Source organism: Zingiber officinale, chromosome 8B, assembly GCF_018446385.1.
Source record: "Zingiber officinale cultivar Zhangliang chromosome 8B, Zo_v1.1, whole genome shotgun sequence".
Lineage (NCBI taxonomy): Eukaryota > Viridiplantae > Streptophyta > Magnoliopsida > Zingiberales > Zingiberaceae > Zingiber > Zingiber officinale.
In genome coordinates, this window is record NC_056001.1 from 72944136 (window position 1) to 72961997 (window position 17862).

Sequence of the window (17862 nt, forward strand, 5' to 3'; positions counted from 1 at the left end):
CCAGGAAGTGGATGAACTTCACGGATGAAGTTTCGACGAGAGATCACCACAACAGTAATGGTCTATGCGCCTGGAGGGGTTCCAAGTGCCCGGAATAAGCCTATATAAGGGCCTTCGACCAACAGCTTCAGAATATCAACTACTATAAGTTTCATTCTTGCGTGCTACTCCAAAAAAGCTCCGACGACACCGAAAGGCTGCTCTGAAGTTCGAAGAATGGAAGATTTCAATTTTCTTTATGTTTGTCGGTAACAACTAATTTCAGTTCTTGTACTTAATATTTATAACTAATTATTCGAACCGGTAGTGATTGTGTAACGAAAGCGATTGACAATCGCGAACCTTGGAGTAGGAGTTGTCATATTCTCCGAACTAAGTAAAACCATCCGTATTAGCGTTGTTTTTTGTTTTCGTTATTCCGCTGCGTAATTATTTTTAACTTTCAATTTTCAATGAATAGTATTCACCCCCCTCTAGCGACTTTACGATCTTACACACTGGTTCTTATAGTGAATGGTGGTGGTATGTTACCTAGAACTCTTATCTACCCAAATACTTCCCCTTCAGTTACCTTCCCATGAACCTGAAATAACAACCAATCATACTGATTATCAATGGTTGACATGCTAATGCATTATTGGTAAAGATGTTGGATTTAATAGGCTCACATGTGATTTAAGACTTGCGATACCGAAACCCGTTAAGTAATCTAACTTAAGGTTATTGAGTGTCGGGTTATTGGATATGAACCTCATATGTGTAGAACCCATTATCCGCATCCATTATCATCTATGAGTTGATAATGGATGTGCACTATATAATGGGTTGGTCCCCAGATGATTATGGTAGAGTTTTCGGTACCGTCAATCCTAACTCCTCTGGAAGACCAACCTCCTGCTCCTCCTCCTCCTCCTCCTCCTCCTCCTCCAGGGATTCCAAATTCAAAGACGACGCTTGAGATAATGACTTTTCTATATTCAGGTTCCATTGTCTAATTTCAGTTCTTGTTATTTTGATCTACGCCATGTTTAATTGATGAAACTAGATCTTTTTATTCTTGTATTTCCGATATGTGAGTTTTTTGTGTTTTAGAATTCATGTGGCTTAGGTTTCGAAGAACTAACATGTGGTATTAGAGTCAAGGCTCTACTTCATCATTTTCATAGCAATAAAGTTAGAGTTTTTTCTTCGATTTGTTGTGTTGAAGCTAGATTAGGATTTGCTAGTATATACCATGTTTGGTCATTGAAAATTTTTTATATGAAAAACTAGGAAAGACTTGCTTTCCCATATTTTTCGTAGTTCTTTGAAGAACACGAAGAACGTCGGAAACTACTGTTGTTTGACCTAATTTAGGTTGAATTGCGATGGTTCAATCGATTGCCTTGGTCAGTCAATTGATTAACAAGCCGAGATTAGCGAACAAAATCATTCGTAATCAATTGGTTAATCAATTTAGCTATCAATCGATTGGGATGACGGGATCAAATAAATGATTAATTTTTGATCGATCAGATCAATCGATTTAGGCTACCAATCGAGTGACAATTTTTTCAATCGATTAAAAGCCTAAGTCACGATAAAATCTTGCTATTAATTGATTAAACTTTTTCCTAATTGATTAATTAGAAAACTTGCGACAAATTCGATTTGAGGTACTTTCAATTGATTAGGATTGATGTCAATCGATTAATAGCCTTAAACTCGTAATAGAATCCGTTTCTAATCTATTAAAATTGTTTCTAATCGATTGGAATTATTTCTAATCAATTAGAGTTTTAAAGAATCGATCATTGATAAATTTGATTCATTTTGAATAGATTCACTTCTAGATACATTAAAAAAAACAAAAAACATAAAACACAAAAAAAAAACCTCTTACATATCGGTCCCACTTAAAATGAAAGAAGTTTTATTTTATTTTATTTTATTTTATTTTATTTTGATCGATTAATATAATTGATTGATGATCCTGTAGTCGCATATAGTAGACTTTCAGATCGATTGAGATAATTGATTGGATCATATCAATCAATTACCATGTAGTATCAATCGATTAATAAGCTAAATTTAGAGTTATTAAGGTTGATTAAGTGATTATCTGTTCGGTTAAAGTTCTTAGTGTTTTCTTGGATCTATCTGCACAACGTGCTACTAAGTGGAACTATTGTGTCGGCCCAAAGGAAGACACCTTAGGTAGGTTTAGTACATTTTATGTTGGTAAACGTATATCAATGGAAGATTACTTTTATGTCAGATATATGCTGAAGGTAGCTTACAACTATAGAACAAAATATTATTTTATTCAAATAATGCACAAAATATGTCGGCCCAAAGGAAAACATTATGTGACTGATTAAGGTTATTGTGAGTTATGAACTATTATATAACTCGTATAAAGTATCATATTATGCGTACAATGGATCGGCCCAAAAGAAGACATTGTGTGACAAATTAAAGTTTAAGTTATATTAGAGAGTACCGCTAACAAATTATATTTTAATTCACAAAAGAAAATGCAATGTTGTATTTAGTATCTCATAAAGAGCTCATTTATATGCATTTAAAATTTTATTTTATTTGCATAATTTTATTCATGTTCTTGACTTTAATTAAATCTTGAACTTATATAATCTACACTCTTTTATTTTTAGTGCAATCTATAACTGCCAGTATTAATAACATCCTAATATTAACTTGTTTGAATTTTGTTGAATGGAAAGAATACATGATTGTAATCTTAAGCTATATGAATTTAGATTATACATTAATGAACGATCGTCCTAAACCTTTGACCAGTGCTAGCACTATAAAGTAGAGGACTGAATTTCAGCTGTGAAAGAAATCAAATCGAATGTATCTGAGTGTCAGGAGGTTTTCCATATCAACACTAATAAAAGACTCAATAACAGAGGGAGGAGATGTTAAGAGTTTCCTTAACCAACTGGCAGACCGATTTATCTTAAATGAAAAGGTTAAGACTACCACACTTCTTTTAAAGTTGGTAACCATGCGGTATAATGGTAAAGGAAACATAAGGGAGTACAATATGGAGACGTCAAATATAACGACAAGTCTGAAAGCACTGAAACTCGATATGTCTGAGAGTATGTTAGTGCATTTTGTATTGATGTTTCTGCCTGCATGGTTCACTTCTTTTAAGATATCATATAATACTCAAAAGGAAAAGTGGACATGGAATGATCTCATTGCTCAATGCGTACAAGAGGAGGGGAGATTGAAGATTGAGACATCTTACAGTGCTCGTGTTCACTTAGCGTCTGATTCTCAAAGTGCGAGCAAGAAGCGAAAGAGGATTAATAATAAAGGAAAAGGAAAACAAACTACAGATTCTGGAACCAATGATCATAAGGAGCACAAGAAGTAGGATAAGGAATTCACTTGCTTCTTTTGTAAGAAGAAAGGTCATATGAAGAAAGACTGCCTCAAGTACACCAATTGACGTGTAAAGAAGGGTAAACTTTTCAATTTTGTTAGTTCGGAAGCCAATTTAGCTATTGTATCTACTGATACTTGGTGGATAGATACCGGTGCTGCTACTCACATAAATGTCATTATGCAGGGTTGTTTCAGGAGCCAACTTTCGCTTGATGATGAAAGATGCATTTATACGGGGAATGGAAAGAAGATTGCAGTCGAGTCTATTGGTGTTTTTAGGTTTTATTTAGGAACTGATATCTATTTGGATTCAGAAAATACTTTTATTGTACAGTGTTTTAGACGGAACTTAATTTTAATTTTTTGTTTGGACAAATTAGATTATTCTTGTTCATTTGGAAATGGAATGTTTAGTATTTTCTTTAATTTCGATTTTGATTGGCAATGGTTCCATGGTCAATACATTTTATAAATTGAACACTTTTACTCCTACGATTGACAACGTAATAATGCATAATATAGATATAAAATGCAAATTGAACGACGAGAATTCTTCCATGTTATGACATAGGCATTTAAGACATATATCCAAATAGCGTCTAGAAAGGTTAATGTCACATGAAATTCTTGATTTCCTTGACATGCCAAACTTTGATATCTGCATAGAGTATGTTAAGGCGAAGACCACTAACAAAAGGAAAAGGGGGCTAGCCGTTGTAGTGACATTTTGGAGTTAATACATACGGATATTTGTAGACCATTCTCTAAGACATCTTGGAATGAACACATATATTTTATTAGCTTCATAGACAACTATTCCAGATTTGGCTATCTATACCTTATTCATGAGAAATCGTTATCTTTAGACATGTTTAAAATTTTCAAAATCAAAGTTGAACTTTAACTAGGTAAGAAAATTAAAGCCGTTCGATCCGACCGTGAAGGTGAATATTATAGTTGATATGGTGGATAAGGTGAACAACGTCTAAGACCTTTTGTGAACTACCTTGCCAAGTGTGGAATTGTGTCTTAATATACAATGCATGGTATATCCAGTCAGAATGGTGTAGCTGAGCGACGCAATTGTATCCTAAAAGATATGGTGCGAAGTATGTTGACCTTTATTTCTCTACCAGAGTCTTTATGAGGTGAGACACTCAAGACTACATTTTACTTACTCAATAGAGTATCAAGTAAGGCAGTAACTAAAACCTCATTCCAGATGTGGACGATTAGATAGCCTAGCATTTGATATTTACACGTCTGGAGTTGTCCAACTGAGGCTAGACCTTATAGGTCTAACGAAAGGAAACTAGACTCAGGAATAGTTAGCTGTAATTTTGTAGGTTACTCTGAAAAATCAGGGGAGTAAAAATTTTATGATCCCTCTAAGAGATCCTTCTTCGAAATGGGAAATGCCAAATTCATTGAGGATAGTGGAAGTGATAAAATTAGGGAAGTATCTTTTGAGAAAAGCGTTGGTGATCCTCCTATGGTCACTACTGGTGTGATTAGTAGTGGTATGATTATCATACCGCATATTATGGATATTACACATCCAGTGAGAATAGGTAACAATGACATCTCTAATGCAATTGGACGAGCCTACCACTGAAATTGAGGTATTGCCTCATGAAGGATAAGCAAGTACCTCAACCACCTCAAACACAAGTACCTTTAAGGTGATCCACAAGGGAACAAAGAACCACTAATTCTCGTGATTATGTTTATCTCCAAGAGCATAATTTTGACTTAGGATTGAAAAGTGATGTTATATCTTTCCAAAAGGTCAAATAATGCTCTAACCCTAAAAGGTAGATTAACCCAATACAAGAAGAGTTGAAGTCTATGACAACCAATGACGTTTGGGAACTTGTCAAATTGCTTGAAGGTGAGAAACCCATTGGTTGTAAATGAATATTTAAAACCAAGCGGGATTCAAAGGACAATATCGAAAGTGTAAGGCTCGTCTTGTTGCCAAGGGATTCACTCAAAAAGAAGACATTGATTACAAGGAGATTTTCTTACATGTGTCGACGGAAACACCCTTAGGGTAATCATGGTACTCATCGCTCATTATAATTTGGAGCTACATCGAATGGACATAAGGACTGTATTCCTCAATGGAGACATAGAGAAGTCTATATATATGGTTCAACCAAAGAACTTTGAGTCTAAGGACTTAAAGCACCTAATATGTAGATTAAAGAAGTTCATTCATGATTTAAAATAGCCGTTCCATCAATGGTATCGGAAATTTGATCAGGTGGTTACCTTACTTAGATTTAAAGAGAACTCCATTGATCAGTGCATATATGTCAAATTCAGTAGGAGCAAGTTTATTATACTTGTTTTGTACGTTGATGATATATTGCTTGCGAGCAATAATAATGGTTTGCTCCATGAAATCAAGTTATTTTTATCTGATAATTTTAAAATGAGAGATCTAGGTGAAACATCTTTTGTTTTAGGCATACAGATCTATCATGATCGTTCAAAAGACATTCTTGAACTTTCATAACAAACCTATATTGATAAGGTGCTTATAATATATGCTATGCAAAATTGTACACCTGGTGACACACCTATATCAAGAGGTGACAAGTTCAACTTGCAACAGTATCCATGGATTGAATTTGAAATAAAGGAGATGGAATAATTACCATATGCGTTGGGAAGCCTCATATATGCACAAGTTTATACTCGACCAGATATAGCATTTACAGTGGGGATATTAGGCAGATATGTTAATAATTCGGGAGCTTCACACTAGAAAATAGTCAAGAGAGTGATGTGGTATTTGCAAAGAACTAAAGGACATATGTTCACGTATCGGAGGTCATATCACCCGGAGGTGATGAATATTTAGACTCTGATTTTGTTGGATGCTTGGATAGCAGAAGGTCCACTTCGGACTATATTTTCATGCTTGCTGGAGGGGATATATCTTGGAAAAGTGTCAAACAGATGCTAGTAGACACTTCTACTATGGAAGAAGAGTTGGTAGCATACTACGAAGCACCTAATCAGGAGATTTAGCTGTGGAACTTCATCACAGCATTGCAGATCGTTGATGGCATTGGCCACTGAAGATCTACTATGATAATAAAGCGAACTTTATGCCATGAACAACCATAGTTCGTCGAAGTCTAAGCACATTGACATCAAATTTCTAGCGGTTAAAGAAAGAGTTCACAGTCATCAGGTCATGGTAGAACACATCAACACAAATTCTATATTGGTCGATCCACTCACCAAAAGCTTGGTGTCTAAGGTATTTCATGCGCTTGTTGTGGATATGAGAATCTTTCTTATGGAAAAAGAACTCATCTACTGGGAGTCTGTATTTATTTTATTGCCCTGTATTTGATAATAAAGATAAATATTTGTGTTTTGATTATTGTATGTATTTAAAGTTCAAAATATTAATAGGAGTTTATTTATATGATTGGCGGCTGCTATTTAACATTTGGTATTTGTAAATATGATATAGATTCTATTTAAAAATCATAAGATTTAGATCATGATTTACTATTGCAGTTTAACATAATGTATTTGCAAATATGATTAGACCCTTTTGGGTCACTTAGGACTAGTTGGAAATTGATATGTATTGATCATATTTTATGTAATTTCCATCTACATATCCATATCTTGATTTATGTCGTTAATGACATTAGTATTGTGATTACTGTTGGAGCTTGTTACAATCATATACGGTAGCTATGACCTCTTTAGTCCTATACTAATGAAGTTAATGGACCAGATTATTTAAAGGGTATTTTGTACTCATTAAGTATGCTATGAACTAAAGTTATATTTGTATGTTGTCTATAATAACTATAGCCTAAGTGGGAGATTGTTGGATTTAATATCCCTTAAGATGGGCTCATATGTGATTTAAGACTTGCGATACTGAAACCCGTTAAATGATCTAATTTAAGGTTATTTGGTATTGGGTTATTGAATGTGAACCTCATATGTGTAGAATCAATTATCTGCATTCATTATTATCTATGAGCTAATAATGGATATGTACTATATAATGGGTTTGTCCTCAGAGGATTAGCATAATCTTGACAAACTCCTTGTTCCCCATTAGAGAGATTTCAGTGTCATCAATCCTAACTCCTCTAGAAGATCAACCTTCTCTTCCTCCTCCTTCTCCTCCTCCTCCTCCTCCTCCTTCTTCTTTTTCTTCTTCTGTAGGGATTTTATATTCGAAGACGACGGTTGAGAAATGGCTCTTCTGCATTCTTGTTCCATTGTTTAATTTCAATTCTTGTTATTTTGATCTATGCCATGTTTAATTGATAAAACTAAATTTTCTTATTCTTGTATTTCCTATATGTAACTCCGCCCATGATGGCCGGTCATGGCCGGTCCCAAGCCCGAATAAAGGAGGAGGGTTGCGTTAGGTTGCCAGCCAGCGTCAAACTATAGCAAATATTTCATGAATGAATCCATTAAACTATTGTGCTAATGCTAGGTTGTTCCCCGGAAGGAACGCATTGCAGGGTCCGACTGTAACGTCTCAGCAAGGACCGCTACATCTCCAGAACTCGGGTGTAGTGATAAATATGCAAGAGTTCGCGTTACAGGGTCAGACTGCTACATCTCCATGAGAACTTGGGTGTAGTGTTAAATAGGCAAGAGTTCTCACACCATAGGTTAGATAAAAACAAATATGATAGGAAAACTAATAATCAAAGATTTGGAACATGAAACATAGGAACTCTCACTGGTAAATCAATGGAGGTAGTAGATATGATGATTAGGAGAAAAATTAATATTTTGTGTGTACAAGAGACAAAATGGACAGGTGAGAATGCAAAGATAATAGAGAACTCGGGTTTTAAGTTATGGTACATTGGAAAGAGTAAAGCAAGAAATGGAGTGAGTATTATTGTAGATAGTTTGTTAAAGGATGAAGTTGTAGTAGTTAGAAAAGGTGATAGAATTATAGCCCTTAAGATAATAGTGGCGAAAGAAACTATGAACATAATTAACGTATATGCACCACAAGTAGGATTAGATGAAGCTACTAAATCAAGGGTTTGGGAGGACTTAGATTAAATATTACAAAATATTTCACCAAATGAAAGGATTTTAATAGGAGGTGATCTAAATGGGCATGTCGGAGTGAAAAATGAGGAATATGAGAGAGTACATGGGAGTTATGGGTTTGGAACGAGGAATGAGGAAGGGAAAACTATATTAGATTTTGCGATAGCATATGACCTTATATTAGCTAATACGTTTTTTAAGAAAAGAGAAGAACACTTAGTCACATTCAAAAGTGGGAATAATAAATCGTAAATTGACTTTCTTATGGTTAGGAAGAAGGATAGAAAGATTTGTAAAGATTGCAAAGTCATCCCTGGAAAAAGCTTAACTACCCAACATAGGGTAGTAGTGTTGGATATACGCCTTAAACATAGTATTAATAGAAAGAAAATATATACAATTCCTAGAATTAAGTGGTGAAAGTTAAAGTATGGGAAGCAATATATATTTAAGGAGAAGGTAGAAGTATAAGCATTAGGTGAAATATACAATGACTCTAATATGACATGGGATAAGATGGTATCAAAGTTGAAAATAGTAGCTAAGAGTGTCATCGGTGAGTCAAAGGGGCATGCACCGCTAAGTAAAGAATCTTGGTGGTGGAATGAGAAAGTACAAGAGAAAGTGAAGGAAAAACAAATAGCTTATAAGGAATTATATATTTGTAAGAATGAGGAAAACTTAAAAAAATATACAATAGCCAAGAAAAAAGCTAAGAAAGTGGTGAGTGAAGCAAAAAATGAAACTTTTGAACGGTTATATTAAAAATTGGATACAAAAGAAGGGAAAAGAGACATTTATAGAATAGCTAAAGTGAGAGAAAGAAAAACAAGAGATCTTAGCCAAATAAAATGTATTAAAGATGAATGTAATAGGGTATCAGTAAGCGATGGAGAAATAAAAGAGCGGTGGAAGAGGTATTTTCATTAACTTTTTAATGAAGGTTTAGGAGACCAACTTAACTTGGGTAATTTAATTAGGTCAAATAAGCATCGAAATTTTAATTTTTATCGTAGAATTCAAACTTCAGAAGTAAAACAAACTTTAAATGAGATGCACAATGGAAAAGTCGTTGGACCAGATGATATTCCGATAGAGGTATGGAAGTGTTTAGGGAAATAAGGTATTGAATGACTTACAAAATTATTTAACATGATATTGAAAACGAAAAAAATGTTTGATCAATGGAGGATAAGTACTCTAGTTCCCTTATATAAGAATAAGGGAGACGTACAAAATTGTGCAAACTATAGGGGTATTTAACTAATGAGTCATACTATGAAACTTTGGGAAAAAGTAATAGAAAAAAGATTAAGGAAGGACACCACAGTGATTGAAAAATAATTTGGATTCATACGTCAACAATAAAAGTTATACATCTTCTTAGGCAACTAATTGAAAAGTATCAGGAACAAAAACAAGATCTACACATGGTATTCGTTGAACTAAAAAAATCTTATGATAGAGTCTCAGCGAAATTATATGAAAAATTCTAAAAAAGATAGGTGTTAACGTAATATATATTGAACTAATTAAGGATATGTATGAGGATGTAACGATAAGAATGAAGACTTTCTGAAGTGTTTCCTATAAAGATAAGATTACATCAATTAGTAGCTCTAAGTCCCTATCTTTATACTCTAATGATGAACGAACTCATTGGACGCATCCAAGACACGGTACCATGTGCATGTTGTTTACAGATGATATTATTTTGGTAGATGAGACATGTGAAGGAGTAAATGCTAAGCTAGAATCTTGGAAAACACTAGAAGGAAAGGTTTTAAGCTTAGTAGATTAAAGATGGAATATATGGAATTTAAGTTTAGCAATATTAGAAGTAATGAAACAATTGTTAAGATAGGAGAGGACGAGTTGACCGGAGCTTTAAATATTTAGGATCATTTTTAAAATGATGGAGGGATTGAGAGATGTCTTCCAATAAATATAAACGATGGGTGAAATGGAGGGCGTCGAGTGTTTTATGTGACCGTAAAGTACCTCTTAAACTTAAAGGTAAGTTCTATAAAATCGCAGTTAGACCTGCTATGTTATATGGAGCTGAATGTTGGGCTATGACTCGAGCACACGAGCAGAAGATGAGAGTTGCAGAGATGAGGATATTAAGGTGGATGTGTGGGCATACGAAGATGGACAAAATAAGAAATGAGAGCATTAGAGAGAAAGTCGGAGTTGCATCTATTGAGGAAAAACTCCGAGAGACACGTTTAAGATGGTACGGACATGTACTTAGACGATCAATAAATATTCCAGTTAGGCGATGTGAAATTATGATAAACATGCATATCAAACGAGAAAGAGGAAGACAAAAAAAGACTTGGTTAGCAACAATAAAACAAGATAAAATTTATTTAAATATAGATGATGATATAATAGGAGATAGAGCTCAATGGCGTAAAAGGATTCATACAGTCGACCCCATCTAGTGGGAAAATGCTTAATTGTTGTTGTTGTTGTATTTCCTATATGTGAGTTTATTTTAGAATTCATGTGACTAAGAAGTTCCATCTGAATATGTTCTCATCTCCTGCAATTAGTAAATCATTATTGAGAATGACTTCAAACAATCATTTTAGTGTTATAGTGCAAAAGAGACTACATTATACTAAATACCAACCACTGATCCTGATACTATAATATATAGATCTGTTGGTGTCTCGTTCTGAAATCTGAAGTATCACATCTTCATTCGGTGGAAAATACTCAGCTTGCATTTCGGTCACCTATTATCTCACATTGGTCTCATCAGCATAGCACATTCACTTAAATTGCTCGGAAATATAATCAAGCACTATGTTCTTTAGATGGTGAACCTACCAATTGGGAAACGAGATTAAATGAGATTCCTTGGAAAAGGTATACTCTTTGAACAGCAGGAAAGAACAGATACTCAGCTATGCTTGATCGAATGGCTTTTGGGAGACTGCTCAGAGTCTTTTGCCGTTTGAGTTCCTCTGTCTTGAACCTTACGCAAATATGAGTTATCATGTGGTCTTTAACGTGCTGTTGGAGTTTATTTCTTGATACAAATTCAGAAGCAGCCTGGATGGTGCCCTTCTGAGAGCAAAACAGTGTGAGATCCAAATCCTCAGTTAACATATATGTAATTAATTGATTTTTAGTATATTGGTTACTGACATGAAAATTGACCGAGCTGCAACAAACTTAGGGAGGATAGGACTTACAAAGTTCTTTGTGCGACTGGTCCCACTCCCATGTACTATGTGGTTTGTCATATTTCCAATCAGGTAAGCTGTTAAACCCAGATTAAAGAACATGTAACAAATATCAAATAGCATTTCTCTTGTGTTTTCAGCATGCAAGTCACCATAACCAGTAGTTGTTATTGTTGTAATGGACCAATATATTGCTGTTACATATCTGATCCATAGATTGTCTTCCCTGAAATTTGACATCATTGCGCCTATCCAGGTTCTTTTTGGATCTGGGTATCTGTCAGCGATCAAATAATTGAAGCATCCAGAACAGTGAACTGCAAAAAGTGTTACCTGTAGTAGTACAAAAAAAAAAGAAGCTGTGTCAAGGGTTCAAAACATGCAATAGTGCAACTGGCAAAAACCTCAAGTAAATCAATTGCTGTTTAAAAGCTTACTGCTAAGAGTTTTGTGCACCGTGTCCAGAAATAATTGAGGCGAATGCCCTTCTCAAGGTAAGAAAATTAACAAAATAATTTATTTTCATTGGTCATTATTTGTATTAAGAGATGGGAGAAGATATAAACCTGGCAAACATGGAACTGACAAGACGCAAACGCCAGTCTAAGCATGCAAGAAGTTCGAAACCAAGACTATTGCCATGTCTACTGAAGAAGAATCTGATTGTTTGGAAGGGAAATGCTGTATAAATTAGTGTTTGTGAGGAGAGGAGATAAGAGGCATGGGTCAATGCTAACTTGACTGCTATTCTCTTTGGATCATTGATAATGAGATAGGATTTGCGGTCAACATAAGCGACAAAGAATGTGAGTACAATATCAATAGCAAAAATGCTGTTGATTATGTTTTCCACAAGGAAAATTGTACTTGGCAAGTATCGAAGAAATGCAAACTCAAATGGGCAGATCCAGGCTGAGTAGAGAGCGAGGAGTATCAGAAACATCTCCCATAGTCTGAAAAAAAGTTAGTGAAAAACAGAACTTGATACTCTAGTTTTTCAAAACATAAATAGGAGACAGCTAGGGGAGTTGAGTTAGTTTACCTGTACCGAAAATTTTGGAGATATAATGTGCTTCCTGAGCTGGACTGTTTGGTTTATTGTTGCTCCAAGTGAGGGAAGAAGATCATTGTGCAAGTTAAATTCTCCACAATCCAAGTGGAATCCCTTATCGCAGAGATGCTGTAAGTAGTTTGTGGAAGAGATGGTTGTCCTAGGATGTTTTGTAGTCTTCTATTGTGTGGAAGGGGACTCAAAATGGTATCATATATATAATGTGGTTGAAATTGCTGTCTTGTTTATGTGTGTGTTTCAAAGTCGGAAGTTGAATAAGAAAAAAGTCATGAGAAGGGAAAAAAGAGCATAAGAACGGAGTTCTCTTTCCTCTATCATTAGGAGCCAGAGATGCTGAGATTGCATAACTAAATTAGTCAGGACATTAATTTTATTGGAAAGAATGTGGAGGAGGTCGTATGTAAGACTGCAAAAGAGATGTGTGTGGTGGGAGGTGCTGTAGTTATCTGAGATGAGTGGATTTATAGGACCACGCGTAATTTCTTTGTAGATAATTTGAATGAAGGGAATTTATCTTTTCAAGGATTAAGTATCCTTGGCAAACGCTAAAGGCACCATATAGGATTCTCTACCATTCCCTGCAATTTACTGTTTTGGAATAATATATGTATTATGTTGAGTTAAAAAAAGATGATCCTGGTGAATGGTCATAAAGGTAGAGACTAGAGATAGTTGTGATCGAAAAGACATTTTCTGTTGAATAATTGGATGTCAAACTCATGGTGGGCACAATGAATGTAGTGCGATTGATGCCTAATTGTGCAGACTCCAAGTTTCTGCTGCTTAGGCTGTTGTGTTCATCATTGCATTAAGATGCACTATTAAAGTTGTTTTCCTGTACGGATCCGGTGCAGATTATCAGCTTCATAGTTGGGTTGTTTGGAGCTTTTTGGCATTAGTTATATTCCCTTGCTAATCCTGATCAGATGAAAAGGAATGAAAACGCATGTTAAACTGCAAATTAGATGTTGCAATTTGAATGTTTACCAAACTGTTGCTTCAGAAAATGATCATGTGTTTAAGTGAAACATCAAATTGGAGCTGTTGTAGCGTAGACAAGTGCAATTCGTTAATCATTCAGGAATACAATTTTGGATGGTCTCTTCTTCCAGTGAACTATTTAGTGGAAACAGAAGATTATTATACAATCATCACACATTGCCATAACCAAATAACCATTTGTTAAATGGCAATAACTTCTGAACTTAGCAGCTCCATGTATGAGGAAAAGTTCATAACTTCGCTTTTCTGCTACGATACTCTACTAAGCCTGCATTTTTTATACCTGTCTAGCTTGCCTGATCATTTATCTAGTTATCATTATTTTACTTTTGAAATGAAAAAATAAAATAAAAATCGATAAGTAGTACTCTGCTTTTCATCTTTTATGCTGTTGAATGGGTGAAACAGACAGGATTATTCTATTTCAAATTGTCTACTCACATTCACTCTACCAAATGCCTCCAACCTGTGAACTATATGGTTTATGATTGACCGTTAAAAAAATTATATATATATATAGTCCATTAATATTAAAGAATTGGATTATCTACACATTAAATCCACATTCATTTAATTCAAATCTTCTTTATATGCATTGAAGCATTAGATCATTTAATTAGGTTTAGTTACTTTAATGACAATTAGATGTGTATGTTAATCAAGTGTAAGCTCACCTTATGCAGATTAAGTCCACCCATGTGAACTCAATTGGATTAAGTCCACTCATGTGAACTCAATTGGATTAAGTCCACTCATGTGGACTTAATCCTACAATCTTCCACTATACACCACACAACCCCTAAGTTGAGCTCAATATACCAAACTTTATGAGTTAGATATCCCAACAATCTCATCTATTAAATCAACTAATACAAGACTAAAGAAGTCATAACAACTAGAACTATAACAAGACTCAATCATAATTATAGTACTAATATCATTAACGACATAAATCAAATGTGGATGTGTAGTACAAGAATGACACAAAATGTGATCTACAAGTCTAGATTCTCAATAAGTCCTCTTTATGACCCAAATTGAGTCTAAATCATATTTACCAAAACTTTATGCTAAACTGTAGTGGTAAATCATGATTCAATTTTATGACTCCAAATAAAGTTTATATCATATTTACAATAACCAAATGTAAAATCGCAAGTAAATATGATATCCATATGTTAAAAGAAAGTCAAAATCATGTACACATATAGAAAAACTGCATTATATACAATGAGCCAAAATATACGTTTATGAACATAGAGTATTACATAAAATACAGATTCCTACATAATTGATACTTCATCAAAAGGAAGAACCCCCATATTCAACACATGTTGATAAGCATCTTGGGTGGCAAACCCTTGGTGAGTGGATCCGCTAACATGGAATTTGTCCTTATATACTCTATCATTATTTGACCATTCTGAACTCTTTCTTTAGCCGTCAAAAATTTTATATTGATGTGTTTTGACTTCGATGAACTGCAGTTGTTCTTGAAATATAATTATGCAACTTTGTTATCACAGTTGGTCTTCAATGGCCTGCCAATGTCCCCAGTGATCTGTAACTCTGTGATAAGGTTCCGCATCCATATCCTGTAGTTGGAAGTTTCATAGCAGGCTATGAACTTTGCCTCCATAGTGGAAGTGACTATTAGTGTCTGTTTGATATTTTTCCATGATATAACCCCTTCCATCAACATAAAGACATAACCTGAGGTAGACCTCATGCTATCAAAGTATCCAGCAAAATCAGAGTTTTAGTATCCAATGATCTCTAGATGACCTGATATCTGATATGTGAGCATGTAATTCTTCATTTTTTGCATATACCCCATAGCCCTCTTTATAATTTTCCAATGCTATGATCTAGAGTTACTCAAATATCTGTCAAACATCCCCACAATGTAAGCAAGATCCGGACGCGTACATACCTAAGCATACATCAAACTCCCTACTGCGGATGCATAGGGGAATTGCTACATTTCCTTGATCTTAAGTTCATGAGGTGGACATTGTTGCAAGCTAAGTCTATCACCCTTTGCCACTGGAGTGTCACCGAAAGTACAATTCTACATGTCATATTGAATGAGCACCTTTTCTATATATGTCTTTTGTGATAATCCAAGTCTGTATCTTGAATGATCACGAACTATTTATATGTCTAAGACAAAAGATACTTCACCAAAATCCTTTATTTCAAATTCACCAGATAGAAATGACTTGATTTATAGCAGCAAACTCATATAATTGCTTGTAAGCAACTATATCTGGGATGGTAACTATTTCACTATCAGTTGTATCAGTAGTTATCATATTATGATCACTAATATTTTTCTCAAATGATATTTTCCTAGCTTTATCACTCTCACTATTTTCAATGAATTTGATATTATCCGTCTCGAAAAAGAATATACTAAAGGGGTTATAGAACATGAAATCTCTTGAGTTTTCAGAGTGTCTTACAAAATGACAACTAATGGTTCTTGAGTCCAATTTCCTTTCATTAGGTCTATAAGGTCTAGCTTCAGCTGGACAACTCCAGACATATAGATGCCTTAAACTAGGCACTCTACCTATTCACAACTCGTATGGGTTTTTGTTACTGCATTACTAGGAATTTTGTTGAGTAGGTAAATTATAGTCTTGAGTGCTTCACCCCACAAGGACTCCGATAGATAAGAAAATGCAATCATACTTCTCACAATGTCCTTTGTAAGTACCTTGTAGTAGTTTTGGTATGATCAACCAAATCAAGTTAGGTCATGTTGTGTTTGATTCTTGTATCTAAGTATGTAAGAGCTTAGGAATACAAGAAGTCGAATAGAAGATGCAATTACCGAGAAGGATGGCATGGGAAAAGAACCGATGGGCTCGGTGCATCCGATGGACGAGGTGCTGCGAAAGAGTACACCGGTAGACGAGAAGGACGTGCGTGACATTCGAGGGACAAGAAGTCGGGAAGGAAGCTTGCTTGAGGAGAAGGTCGGAGTTGGGTTTGGATGAGCTCAACTCCGGTTAGCTGGAGCATCACCCATGTGAAGAGATCAGCTAAGGAGTTGATCTGCCTCATGGAAGACGTCTTCCCTGGCTTGGAAGGCGCTTTCGATGAACAATGTCGAAGGCGCCTTCTAGCCTGTTGGAGGCGTCTTCCCTAAATGCTAGCCGAAGATAAAACTTTATGTTCGGTAGATAAAGTTTTCTACTTGAAGGCGTCTTGAACGCTAGTGAAGGCACCTTCCAGCTACTGATAGAGTTTTCCAGGGGCTATAAAATGGCCCCTGAAATTAGAAAATAATCAATAACTTTTGTATTCATTTCCTAGTTTATTTTTGAGCTTCAAACGAGTGTAAGAGGCTTCTCCGTCTTTAACGAAGGAGAATTTTAGTGCTTTCATATGTTTTGGATTAATAATTACATAAGTTGTAACTAAGTAAATTCTGGCATTTTTACTTATTTCTTTTTAACTTGTTTAGTTTATTTCTGCTTGAATTTAATTGTACTTTTTAATAAAGTTGAAAGGTCGGGAAAGGGTTATTTTTATTTTACAGGTAATTCATCCTCCTCTTGCCAACCGCACCGGAACCAACATTCTTAAGGGTTCAGTTTTGTCATTCTTCTACACCATTTTACTGAGATATCTTAGGCATGGTGTATTGTGCTACGATACTACACTCAGCAAGGTAATCCGCAAATGACTCAGGACATTATTCACCTGACTTGTTACATCTCTTGGGGATCTTGTATAGTCGACTAGAAGAGGGTTTGGATAGACGGTGCTGCCAAATCGATAGATTCCTACGTATTTGTTAGCACAGCAGAATAATACGAAACAAACAAGCTAAAGACTAAAGACAAGAAGAGAAATACAAACTGCTAACACGTTTGTTTACGTGGTTCGGAGATAACTTGCTCCTACTCCATGACTGCCCATAAGGTGGACGATCCCTCAATTCGTCGGTGGATTAATTCCTAGAAACTTCGGCTAGCATAATCCTCCTTGTCAGTGGAGAAATCTCGTCACAACTCGACCAAGATCACTCGGATTGCTAGTGCACTAATTGACTACTAATTAGGGTTAACCACCACTAATTTCGTCAATCTTAATCAAGCTTCCAAACTTTGG

At 35.1% G+C, this 17862-nt stretch overlaps 1 protein-coding gene and 1 pseudogene across 3 annotated transcripts in view; one reads left to right on the top strand and one right to left on the bottom strand.

The window, feature by feature from the left end:
- Positions 1 to 17862, top strand: part of LOC122015117 (phospho-N-acetylmuramoyl-pentapeptide-transferase homolog) — a 48917-nt gene that overhangs the window by 10902 nt on the left and 20153 nt on the right. The window contains exon 1 of one of the 3 annotated variants that reach the window (XM_042571811.1): positions 11990 to 12157. The exons of the other annotated variants lie outside the window; for them this stretch is intronic. The gene's annotated coding sequence lies outside the window, so the exon portion shown is untranslated. Of the gene's footprint in view, positions 1 to 11989; positions 12158 to 17862 lie in introns of those variants that run through there. 3 annotated transcript variants of the gene reach the window in all.
- On the bottom strand, positions 11013 to 15574 carry LOC122013965 (annotated as a pseudogene).